The sequence below is a fragment of the Rhinatrema bivittatum genome, chromosome 1, assembly GCF_901001135.1.
Source record: "Rhinatrema bivittatum chromosome 1, aRhiBiv1.1, whole genome shotgun sequence".
Taxonomy (NCBI): domain Eukaryota; kingdom Metazoa; phylum Chordata; class Amphibia; order Gymnophiona; family Rhinatrematidae; genus Rhinatrema; species Rhinatrema bivittatum.
Window position 1 is genome coordinate 345,939,369 of NC_042615.1, and position 12,222 is coordinate 345,951,590.

The 12,222-nt window shown below is 46.8% G+C and overlaps 1 protein-coding gene across 1 annotated transcript in view; it reads left to right on the forward strand.

Annotated features, from left to right (window-relative positions):
* The first annotated feature begins 366 nt into the window (after positions 1–366).
* WDFY3 (WD repeat and FYVE domain containing 3) overlaps positions 367–12,222 on the forward strand; it is a 616,621-nt gene continuing 604,765 nt past the window's right edge. The window contains 1 exon segment of the mRNA XM_029599364.1: positions 367–690. The gene's annotated coding sequence lies outside the window, so the exon portion shown is untranslated.

Here is a 12,222-nt window from a genome sequence, read left to right on the forward strand (position 1 = left end):
GACAAGAAAAACAAATGTTGCGTACTTGTACAGATCATCACCCTCAAAAAAACACTGTGGAGATCATGTGAGCAGCGTGTACATGCAGGAGAGTCATGCCAGCATGGTGTAGAAAAATCAAAATCTTCACACAAAATTGAATGAATCCAGCCCGACACATTTCATCTAAGGGAAACTGCTCAGGCATGACCCAATTTTCCATAGGAAAAAAAATATATATTCTTATCTGAGGTTAGACAGCATGAAAAAGCCCCCTCCCCTATCCGTGCTAGGTCCGTATGAGTGAGGGCTGGAGGAAAAAGGGGATGGCAGAAGGAGGAGGAAGGGGAGGGAAGGAAAAAGGCAGGAGGAGGATTAGAGATTAAAGATGGCTCCCAGCAGCAGCTACAGGAAACAGCAACTACTTCTCACTTTCTGGGATTGCTGGTTCGGCCTGGCCGCCCGGCCTTGATGGAGACAGAGGCCGAGGGAAGCCCCCAGCATCGGGATCTAGCAAAAGCCAAACCCAAAACGCAGAGAAAAGGAGGTGGTTTGCTGCTGCCTGTCAATGAATGCAGATCCCACACCTTGCGCGCTCCCAGCTTGGATTTATATTCTTCTTTTTAAAGATCAGGACCCGGTGACACTCCCCGAAAAGCAGCAGCAGCACTGCGGCAGGAAGGAGCCCGGCTACTGCTGCTTCCCAAGCCGGTGAGTGAGTGCCTGCGCCGTGCATGGAGCCGATAGGAGAAGGAAGAGCTTCCTGCCTGCCCCTCTCCCTCCTGCGGGTGCTGTGAAGTGACATTCAGTGGCACTGGGAAGGGTGGGAGGATCTCTCTTACTCCTTTTATTTTCGCCTTGGGGAGGGGGGGCCGCAAAAAAAAAAAAAAAGTCTGGTGTGGTTTGCCGGGCTGCGCTGCCTGGTGTGGTAGTGTTTTTGAGCTTTGTAAGCGGGTGCTGAGGATTCTGCGATGCAAGTCTGGGTTCCACCTGCACGCCCGGGGCAACGTTTTGTTTCCTTTCTGGGGCTCTGATTTCACAGATCAGGAAGGCGGCTAGCTCCAGCCCCTGGGGCCGGAGACGAAAGACGTGACAGTGCAGAAGAGACCCGCTTGCCCATGGGCGATTTATGGAGTTTTGCTGTTCGTTATGCCTGCTGAATGTCTTAGTATTTAGTGAGTAGCACAGGAGGGAGGATATACGCACATCGTTTAATTTACTGTAGCTACTAGAGACAAATTTAAATGTATCACGAGCTATCGTTTTTTGTCTATAAATCCTCTTGTAGCTTTTGGCAGTTTTGAAGTACTTTTCTCTGCTATCCACTAACCTCCTGAAAAACACTGCTTTTTTTTTGTGTGTTGGTAGCAGCGTTCATATTTCGGTGGCTTATGACTGGAGCCTTATGAGGTGTTCAGTTATTTTATGATGTTAGAAAATTATAGCGACTGGATCAGCTAGTGTGACTCTTCTGCATGTGCGGGGATCATGCTGAGATGGGGGGGGGGACCACATTACCCGCTTGACAGCAAAGCTATTATCAAATCCATTGTGCCATGTCAAACATAAAGCAATGGTAAAAGGCTGAATTAAAATAATAAAAAAAATTTCTTGCTAAGAAAACTAGTAAAGATTGCAAACAGTGATTCACCAACCTTTAGCAAGGGAGAAAAGTAAAACGTTTTATTTTTCTGTTAGAGCGACCCAGATCTTGTACTTTGCGATCAGCTGGGGATTTTGTGATTGACAACTTTTCCCCCTATTTCCCGCCTCCCTGCTAGGGCAGCGTCACTTCCTGTGTATTTGATCCCTGGGCATGGGTGGCGGAGGGTGAAGTGACTTTTAAGGTTCCAGTAGAACGGCTATTGGTATTTTGTCCTAACCTTGACAAGTTTGGAAGACTGTACTCAAGTGTTTTCTTTGTAAGTCTACACCCATCTGTGCTGTTCCTTGACTGCTGGCAGACACATATGTGGGTGGAGGGACACAGTCTCCCTTTAATCCATTCTTTAATACTAGCACAATGAATGCATAAAAACAAAACAAGAGGGCTTATTACTTTTTTGGGGTTTTTTTGTTTTGTTTTAAATTCAAGGCTTGGCATGTATGTTTTGTGCAATGTGGGGCATATGAAATAGAAAATATAGGTAAAATCTCCTGGGTTTCAAAAATTTCTTAGCAACTTACTTGCTAGGGCCGAAGTGCACTCACCAGATAATTCCTCTCCCTCCCCCTTAATATTTCTTTTTGGAGAGAGGTGGGAGTACATGATGACCTCACACCCCTCCCCATGCAGCTCCCTTTCTCTTCCACACTCCAGCTTACTCAGGTTTTGTCCTGTCCACTCTCAGGCCCTAAGATACTTCCTGCTGCTCTGTACTTCGGGGTTGTGGGAAGTCAGGTACCTGGTATTGCACCTTCTGCTCCTCTTTCCCCGCAGCATGGGTATTGGCCTAGGCCCCTGGTACTTCTGCTCCTCCTCTGAGATGGGGGTTGTTCCCAGTGGCCAGGTAGGTGCCCTAGGTGAATCTTACAGCCTCTGCCACTCATGCACTCTCCCCACACATACAATTAAAAATTATGCATTTATAAGATTTTACATGAAAAAGGATAAAGTGCTATTTTCTGAGGTAAAAATATCACAACATGTATATTATATTTCTATGCACAGCTGTAGGGCCAACCAGAAAACCTTGTAAAAAAATGACACTTGGAACCCATATGGTATCAGATCTATTGTAATGTGTGCTGGGAGTGGGCTTGGCAGAACTGAGTAAACTGAATTACAATATAGTAAATGTTCTATATCAAAACAATACTAACTGCCAGCCCTCAAACAGTACCAACACTACCTATGAAAAGACAACAAAGCAAATATTACACCAGGTCCTAAAACATCAATACACCTATTAGGAAAACAAACTAGGTTGCTATAGATCCCTACACTGAAAAATATTTATTCGTATTAGTATGGTTTTACTATTACTGATGATTTATATTTCTTGATTTTGTTTGTTATTTTGTGAGGATAGTATTGTTTCTACTTTTCTGTTGTTGCACTGTATACAGGGTCTGTTTTTTTGTGGTTTCCAGTTCAGTTTTTGTCCGCACGTTTCTCTTTATGGTCTATATTTTGTAGGGGGCATCTGTGTTCTGCATGTGTGTGACCGAGCTGAGGTATTCTGCTAGCATGTAGTTACAAACAGCTAACTATCCAGTTATTAAAAACTCTTATAGAAGTTTTCCAAACACCAATAAAATGTCTTGAAACAGCAGACACATCAAATAATAATAATTAAAACTAATAAAAGGATTTAAAAAAATGAATTCCCTTCTCTCCCTACTTAGGAACTTTTGATTTCTAGGTGCCCTGAGATTCTTGTGGCTTAGCAGGGAGAGGAAGGGAAATGTTGCGCACAATATTTCTCCTCTCGTTTATATATTCACTCATACATGCTCTTTCACTTTCTCCCCTCACTCCCCCTGGAAGCATAAGAGGTAGGACCAGCCTCCTGCTTCAGCCCCTATGGCTGTGGTACCGTTTCTCTTTCAGATGCAAGGGTACACACTGCTCTTCCTCCTGCTCCTGGAGGCTGCACAATCCTAGCTGCTCTTCCTGCTCCCAGGGGCCACCTGGTCCCAGCTGCACTTCCTGCAGCTTAGCATGTGGCCAATACTTCCCCCTCACTACTGCGGGGGCCCGATACTGTACTGCACTGCCGCAATGTGTTCTTGTGCTTGAGGGTGGCAGCGATGTTGTCTCGTCTTTCCTGGCTGTCTGAGCCCACGCTACACCACTTCCTCTTCTGGGTTGCAGGAGTGTGAAGGAGATGCCGTTGCGCTGTCCTCAGAATGGTGGCCCTTTAGGCGGTCACCTGGATCAGCTAGTGCTTCCACCGGCCCTGCCTGTGGACCGGCTCTGTCACCTTACTTTTTGTCAGCAGCAGGGGTTTTTCTTGGTATGCTGCTTCCTGGGATCAGGGTGTTCTCCCTGGCCCTGTTCCATTGCGCTGTTGTTTCTTGCTGACTGGAGGTGGGGGTGTATGTATCTTTTCTATGGCTCTGCTTTGCTGCTTTCTCTCAGTGGCAGTGAAGGTGTTTTTCACTGCTCTCCTTTTGCTCTTCAAAGGTGCTTGCCTGTTCTTGCCAGCACTTAAAGTTGGAGGCAAGTAGGCAAGCATATTTCTCAGTCCCAATCTCTGTATATTCTTTTTGACTATAACTTGTCTGTTAGGAGAAAGCCTAACCTAATTAAGAACATAAGAAATTGCCATACTGGGTCAGACCAAGGGTCCATCAAGCCCAGAATCCTGTTTCCAACAGTGGCTAATCCAGGTTAAAAGTACCTTGCAAGTACCCAAACATTTAATAGATCCAATGCGACTAATGCCAGTATTAGCAGTGATTATTCCCTAAGTCAGCTTGATTAATAGCAGTTTATGGACTTCTCCAAGAATTTCTCCAAACCTTTTTTAAACCCAGCTAAGCTAACTGCCCTAACCACATCCTCTGACAATGAATACCAGGGCTTAATTGTGCGTTGCGTGAACATTTTAATTTTCTCTGATTTGTTTTAAATGTCCTACTCGCTAACTTCATGGAGTGCTCCCTAGTCCTTCTGTTATCTGAAAGAGTAAATAACCGATTCACAATTAGCAGTTTCAGACCTTTCATGATTTCGTAGACCTCTATCATATCCCCCTCAATCATCTCTTCTCCAAGCTGAACAGCCCTAACCTCCTTAGCCTTTCCCCATAGGGGAACCATTCCATACACTTTATCATTTTGGTCGTCTCTCTCTCTGTTCCTTCTCTAGTGCAATTTTATCTGTCCTAGCATGTATACAGATGGGCTCAGGACCAGTGGGTTATGCTCCCCTGCCAGCAGATGGAGATGGAGCAAGCTGATGTCACAGTATATATACTCCTGCAGTGACCCCAGCCTGCCAGTATTCGCCGTCTCCAGAGATGTTGGACATGCATTTCCCTATGGGGATTGCTTAGGGTTTCTTTGGAAGGAGAAATTTGACTTCTGGAAAAGAAAGCCCAGCTCTCCTGCGGTGATACCAAGAGGTCCCTCCTCCAGTTGAGAATTCCTGAGGTGATTTCCGTGGTGCCTCAGAGGTGTGCTTTGGTCTGGTAGCTGGGTTTCCTGGCGTGGACTTAGCTGCTCGTTCCACTGAAAGGCAGCGGGTGCAGGAGGCTGAGCGTGGTGGTGTCAGCACATGCCCTCTCTCCCCGCAGCTAGAGACTGTGTCTGTACTCAGCCGGTAAGTGCTGAGCCCAGGTAAGGTTTAAAAGAAAAAAAGGGGCAGAGGGGTTTTAGGACTTCCTCCAGTCTCCATCTTGACATTTGTTCCTGCTCCCGTTGGGGAATTGGGCAGTGGGTGGGTTGAGCAGCCCTGGTGGGCAAGACCCCATAGTTAGGCTTTTCGCTTGCATGCCATGTGGTAGGCCGTGGTAGCATTTTTGTGCGCACCTGAGCATGTTTTTCTACCCTCCACAGGCCATTGGCGGGCGCAGCGCATCGGCTCTCCGCCTGTGCGGTACACTCAGTTTTGGGCACGCCTTTTGTGTGCACAAATTTTGAACTGTTTAAACGGTTTAACTTGGCGCACAAGTTATGCGTGTGCCTCGCCGTGCTTCCTTCTCCGGCACTTAATTTTTGTTCACATAAATTTTGAGTGCGAGCCATTTAGATGCACGTTTACTGCCACATTGGCGCTGGTAAACAAGAATCCTAAGCGCCTTTCTCTTTGTGTTGCCTGTCATATTAGGGCTTCTCAGCCTGAACCGTCTTCTAACTTGTGTCAGCGCTGTTTGGACGCTCAGGGAGCGTTGTCTTCCTCGGATTTTGCTAATCCTGGCTCCTCCCATTCTGGTGTTGGGTTGGTTATGGCTTTGGCTGGAGGGACGCCAGACCTTGGTTCGCCCCTGACTGGCTGCTCCACAGGAGAGGGTAGTTCTGTGGGCCCCGCTCCATTTCCTTCTGGGCTTGGTCTGGATCTGGCTGCTTTTTCTTGGGTGGAATTGTTTCAAGGCTTACAAGCTTTTCTTCAGGTGCAGTCCTCCCCTTCACTCAATCCTGTCAGGTCGGACCCTCAGCTGGTGGCTCCTCCCACTTCCAGTCCTACGCTGAAGCGCCGGGGCTCCCTGCTGGTGTTCCCGACAGGAACCCGGATGGCACTGATGAGGCAGATCCTGATTCCCAGGAGGATGGAGAAATCCCTCTGGGTCTGGAACTGTATCAAACCATGTTGCAGTTCTTTCATGGCCCTGATTTTCCAGACTTTGAAACAGCTGGGTGTCCCTGGTATGGATACCATGTCTGAGCCGAAGAAGAATCCCGTTTTGGTTTTCTTGCGTAAAGCCTCTTGGTTTTTCCCTGTGATGGACACCATTCAGGAATTGATTGATCTTGAATGGGGACCACAGAGGGAAATTTTAAAGGGGGCTGGATATTGGAAGGGCTGCACCTGCTGGATCCAACTGTGAGAGAGAATTTGGGTTTTCCCATCTCAAAAAAGATATAGTTGCGATGGAGAAAGTACAGAAAAGGGCAACCAAAATGATAAAGGGAATGGAACAGCTCCCCTATGAGGAAAGACTAAAGAGGTTGGGGCTGTTCAGCTTGGAGAAGAGGCGGCTGAGGGGGGAGATGATAGAGGTCTTTAAGATCATGAGAGGTCTTGAACGAGTAGATGTGACTCGGTTATTTACACTTTCGAATAATAGAAGGACCAGGGGGCATTCTATAAAATTAGCAAGTCGCACATTTAAGACTAAATCGGAGAAAAATCTTTTTCACTCAATGCACAATTAAGCTCTGGAATTTGTTGCCAGAGGATGTGGTTGGTGCAGTTAGTGTAGCTGGGTTCAAAAAAGGTTTGGATAAGTTCTTGGAGGAGAAGTCCATTAACTGCTATTAATCAAATTTACTTAGGGAATAGCCACTGCTATTAATTGCATCAGTAGCATGGGATCTTCTTGGTGTTTGGGTACTTGCCAGGTTCTTGTGCCCTGGTTTGGCCGCTGTTGGAAACAGGATGCTGGGCTTGATGGACCCTTGGTCTGACCCACATGGCAATTTCTTATGTTCCCAAAGTGGATGCACTGGTATGTGCTGGTAATGTGCCTGGATCTGTCTGAGGCCTCCTTTCATATTCCCATCTGTTTAAAACACCACCGAATTCTGCGTTTTGCTATGCTGGGGCACCATTAGCAGTTTGGGATGCTACCCTTTGATCTAGCCGCCACCCCCAAGATGTTTTCCAAGGTTATGGTGGTAGTAGTAGCGGCCTTGAGAAGCGAAGTGATCCTAGTGCACCCGTACTTGGATGTCTGGGTGATTCATGCCAGGTTTCAGGAAGAGCACTGCCTGGTGACACACAAGTTGACTCCTTGTCGCAGGAGCTCGGTTGTGTAGTGAACCTGGCCAAGAGCAGTCTTCAGCCATCTCAATCACTGGAGTATCTGGGGGTTCGGTTGGACAAGGGAAAAGGACAGAGTTTTTCTGCTGGAAGTTTGAATTCAGAAATTGATGTCTCAGGTATGTCAGTTGGTGAACACTATACATCCCCACTGGAACATCACTCGCTTGGAAGCCTGGGCGATCGGGTTGGCATGCTTGCAGTTCAGCCACAGGATCAAGTGGTCCACGTGATGTCGACAACGCGATGACTGTGGTCTACATCAGTCGTCAGGGAGGAACCAAGAGCCAGCAAGTGTCGCAGGAAATAAACCAACTTTTGGCATGGGCAGAAGGACAACTACAGATGATCTCAGCCTCTCACATTGCAGGAAAAGACAACATAAGAGCAGACTTTCTCAGCAGGGAGAGTCTGGATCCAGGAGAATGGGTGTTGTCAGCCAAGGCATTTTAGCTGATTGTGGATCATTGGGGCCTTCCGTTCCTAGACCTGCTGGCGACTTCTTGCAATGTGAAGGTTCCTCAATTCTTCAACCCCAAGAGAGATCCGTGGTCCCTGGGCATAGATGCTCTCATACAGGTCTGGCTGGAAGATAGGTTGCTTTATGCCTTTCTTCCGTGGCGTTTGCTGGGCAGGATAATTTGCAAGATCGAAGGCCACATGGGGCTGGTACTCCTGGTGGCGCCGGACTGGCCCAGGCATCCATGGTATGTAGATCTGCAAAGACTCCTGGTGGAGACCCCCCTTTGTCTTCCCACACACATGGATCCTTTGCAGCAGGGACTGGTTCTTCACGAGAATCTGCCTCGGTTCTTATGGTTTGGCCCTACAGAGGGCTTGCCTGTTGAAGTGTGGATATTCTTCTGTTGTGATTGCCACCTTAGTCCGTGCTCAAAAGTTCTCTACTTCCTTAACCTATGTGTGGGTTTGGAGAGTATTTGAGGCCTGGTGTGAGGAGCGTGGTGTTCTTCCTTGTTCAGTGAAGATCCCAGTCATTCGGGACTTTTTGCAAGATGGGTTGAATAAATGATTGGCCCTTAATTCCTTGAAGGTGCAGGTTGTAACTCTTGACTGTTTCAGAGGCCTGGTGAATGGTGGTTCCTTTTCATCTCATCCTGGTGCGGCCCGTTTTTTTTGAAGGGAGTGAAGCATCTTAGGCCTTCCTTGAGGTTACCAGTTCCATTGTGAAGTCTTAATTTGGTGTTTGATTTCTTGGCGGGCCCTACGTTCCATCCACTGCATAGCCTTTCCTTGTGGCTATTGAAACTTGAAGACAGTGTTCCTGGTGGCTATATGTTCTGTGTGTCAAATTTCCGAATTGCAGGCCTTGTCTTGCCGGGAGCCGTTCCTTCGGGTGACTCCAGTGGTGTTTCAGCTGCATAGTGTTCCATCCTTCTTGCCCAAAGTGATTTCAGAATTTCATTTGAATAAGTCCATTTCCTTGCTGTCCCTGAATAAGGTCAGGGATGCGGAGGAGTATCACCTTCTGCACCCTTTGGATGTCAAGAGACTTGTCGTGTGGTATCTGCAGATTTCCAAACCTTTCTAGAAGATGGATTGCCTGTTTGTCCTCCATGGCAGCAGTAAGCAGGGCGCTCTGCCTTTGCAGGCTACGATAGCTTGCTGGATTAAGGAGGTGGATAGAGGTTAGATTGTTGTCTCCCGTTGATATCTGCCGAGCTGTGACGTGGTCCTCCTTACATACTTTTTCCAGGTTTTATCATCTGGATGTGCAGGCCCGGGAGGACGCAACCTTTGTACGTGCAGTGTTGATTGGACTCCGGGCAGCCTCCCACCCTGTTCAGGAGTAGCTTTGGTACATCCTACTGGTCCTGAGTCCATCTGTCTACATGCTAGGAAATGGAGAAATTACTTACATGATAATTTTTGCTTTCCTTCGTGTAGACAGAAGGACTCAGCTTCCCATCCTTGGCTGCCACATAGTCCTCCTGTTGGGCTCCAGGTCCTAAGGGATTACTGGTAAGCGTGCATCCAGTCCTTAGATTGGGGTACCTAGATTCTTACATGAGTTCAGAGTTTCTTGTTTGAGTTTTATTCAAGTCTGTCTACAGTTGCTTTTGAAGAGAATACTGGCAGGCTGGGGTCACTGCAGGAGTATATATACTGTGATGTGAGCTTGCTCCCTCTCCATTTGCTGGCAGGGGAGCATAACCCACTGGTCCTGAGTCCATCTGTCTACACTAAGGAAAACAAAATTATTAAGTAAGTAATTTCTCCATTTATTTTGAGATACAGCGACCAGAATTGCACACAATACTCAAGGTGCGGTCTCAAGGAACGATTATAGAAGCATTTTGACAGTCTCCATTTTATTCACCATTCTTTTTCTAATAATTCCTAACATTCTGTACAATACATTCTGTTTGCTTTTTTGGCTGCTGCAGCACACTGAGACAATGATTTCAATTATCCTCTATGATGCCTAGATCTTTCTCCTGAGTGATAATTTCCAATATGGAAACTAACATTATGTAACTACTGCATGGGTTATTGTTCCCTATATGCAACACCTTGCACTTGTCTATATTAAATTTCATCTGCCATTTGGATGCCCAATCTTCCAGTCTTGCAAGGTCCTCTCAATTTATCACAATCTGTATGTGATTTAATTACACTGAATAAATTTGTGTCATCTGCAAATTTGATCACCTCACTCCATATCCCTTTCCAGATCATTTAAAAACATAGGGCCGGATTTTAAAAGGGTTATGCGCGTAACCCTTAAAAAAAAAAACCCCTGCGCACGCCGAGCCTATTTTGCATAGACTCGGCGGCGCGCACAAGCCCCGGGACGTGCGCAAGTCCCGGGGCTTGCAAAAAGGGGCTGTCAGGGGCGTGGCCAGGGGGCGTGGCCAAGTGCCCCGACACAGCTGCCTGTGTTGGGGCCTGCTGTGGCAGCAGACAGCCGGCGCGCGTAAGTTACGACTGCCCGGAGGCAGGCGTAACTTCGGATAAAGGTTAGTAGGGGGATTTAGGTAGGGCTGGGGGGGCGGAGTGAACAGGCAGCGCGCTCAGGGCTCGGTGCGCGCAAGTTGCACAAATGTGCACCCCCTTGTGCGCCGACCGCGGATTTTAAGATACGCGCGGCTACGCGCATATCTTATAAAATCTGGCGTACTTTTGTTTGCGCCTGGTGCGCAAACAAAAGTACACGCACGCGCGGTTTTTTAAAATGTACCCCATATTGAAAAGCACAGGTCCAAGTACAGATCCCTGAGGCACTCCACCGTTTACCTTTTTCCACTGGGAAAATTGACCATTTAATCCTACTTTCTGTTTCCTGTCTTTTAACCAGTCTGCAATCCACAAAAGGACATCGCCTCCTAACCCATGACTTTTTAGTTTTCTTAGAAGCCTTTCATGAGGGACTTTGTCAAACGCCTTCTGAAAATCCACATACACTACATCTACTCTTTGTATGTGTTTATAGCACCATACTAGTCTGATTCAACACTGAGGGGCCAATGCAATAAAATGCGCCCAGCCTAGTGCACAGGTTTACGCATGGTTGGACGAGTGTTTTGGATGCGCTAGACTAGCACCCGATGCAATAAGATTAGCGCATCTAAAACGTGCCCAAACAGCTGCGTAGCCAATAGCGCTTATCACATATAAATTCCATGTAGATGAGGCTTTTTGCTATCACCCCCTGATGCAGAAAATCGTCGGGTGTACAGTGCACACTTTTTTTTTTTTTTTAATATAGCAAGTTTAATTTCAGCCCCGGAGCTGGCCTTAAGTCAATTCACGTGTCAAGGGCTCATGATAAATAAAAAATTACTGTCCTCTTGTGGTTCCTCCTACTTAGTATAGTTGTGACACTATCATTGGTGTTTAAAAATATGGGTATAATGGCTTGATGTAAAAAAGAAAATTTCTGGACACACACGTTACATGCACAATAGCAAGCGGCAAAAATCGACCTCAAGCAGGATGAAATGGACGGGCGCCCATTGTAATTCTGGTCGCCTGATGCATTTGAGCACTAGGGATGCACAATTTTTCCCTAGCATGTCCTTTTTTAACGCAGCTTCTCATTTTAATATTGCATTGGGTGCCTAGGGGATGCAGTTGGGCACGTGTTAGAAAAACGGGTGCTTTAATATGAGCGCCCACTTTAACGCGCATCTTATTGCATTGGCCCCTGTGTGTTGAGGTGCCCAAAATTAAATGGTCCATGTGAAAGGTTTGAAGTCCTAGCAGGGAAGCAGGCAGCCACGTGGCTGGACTTGTCTGGCAGGCTGCATGGGAGAGTTGACTAGCTACTGGGTTTGTCTAGTAGGCTGCAAGTTCTGAAATAATTGTCATAGTGGAAATGCAGGTGCTCACATAGCCTGGTCTGGATGGCAAGGAAATAGACTCATTTAGTAAGAGTAGCTATTTAGAGCAGGATGTGATTTCAGAATCAAACCTGCAGCTGGGTCTGTCTGGCAGGCTGCAAATACTGCAAGAAGAAGACCTAGTGGGAATGAATGCAGTCACGAGGCTGGGTCTGTCTGGCAAGCTACACAGAGGATCGAAGAGGCTGCATATTTAGGCAGTGACCAGCTAGAACTGCAGGTTTATTTAGATTATTACAGAGCTTCGTACTGACATGAAAAAGGTGGGTGCTGGAGGGAACTAAGAAGGTATCTTGCATGCTTTTCTATGTAAGATGGTGAAGTACCAAGGAGGAAAATGAAGAAAAAAAAAAACCTATCCAGGATAAGGAAAGATCTTGCAGGTGGCTCATACCTGGGATGCATTATTAGCAGTGTGGACAGAATAACAAGGCAGAAGGATGGTCTTTTTCT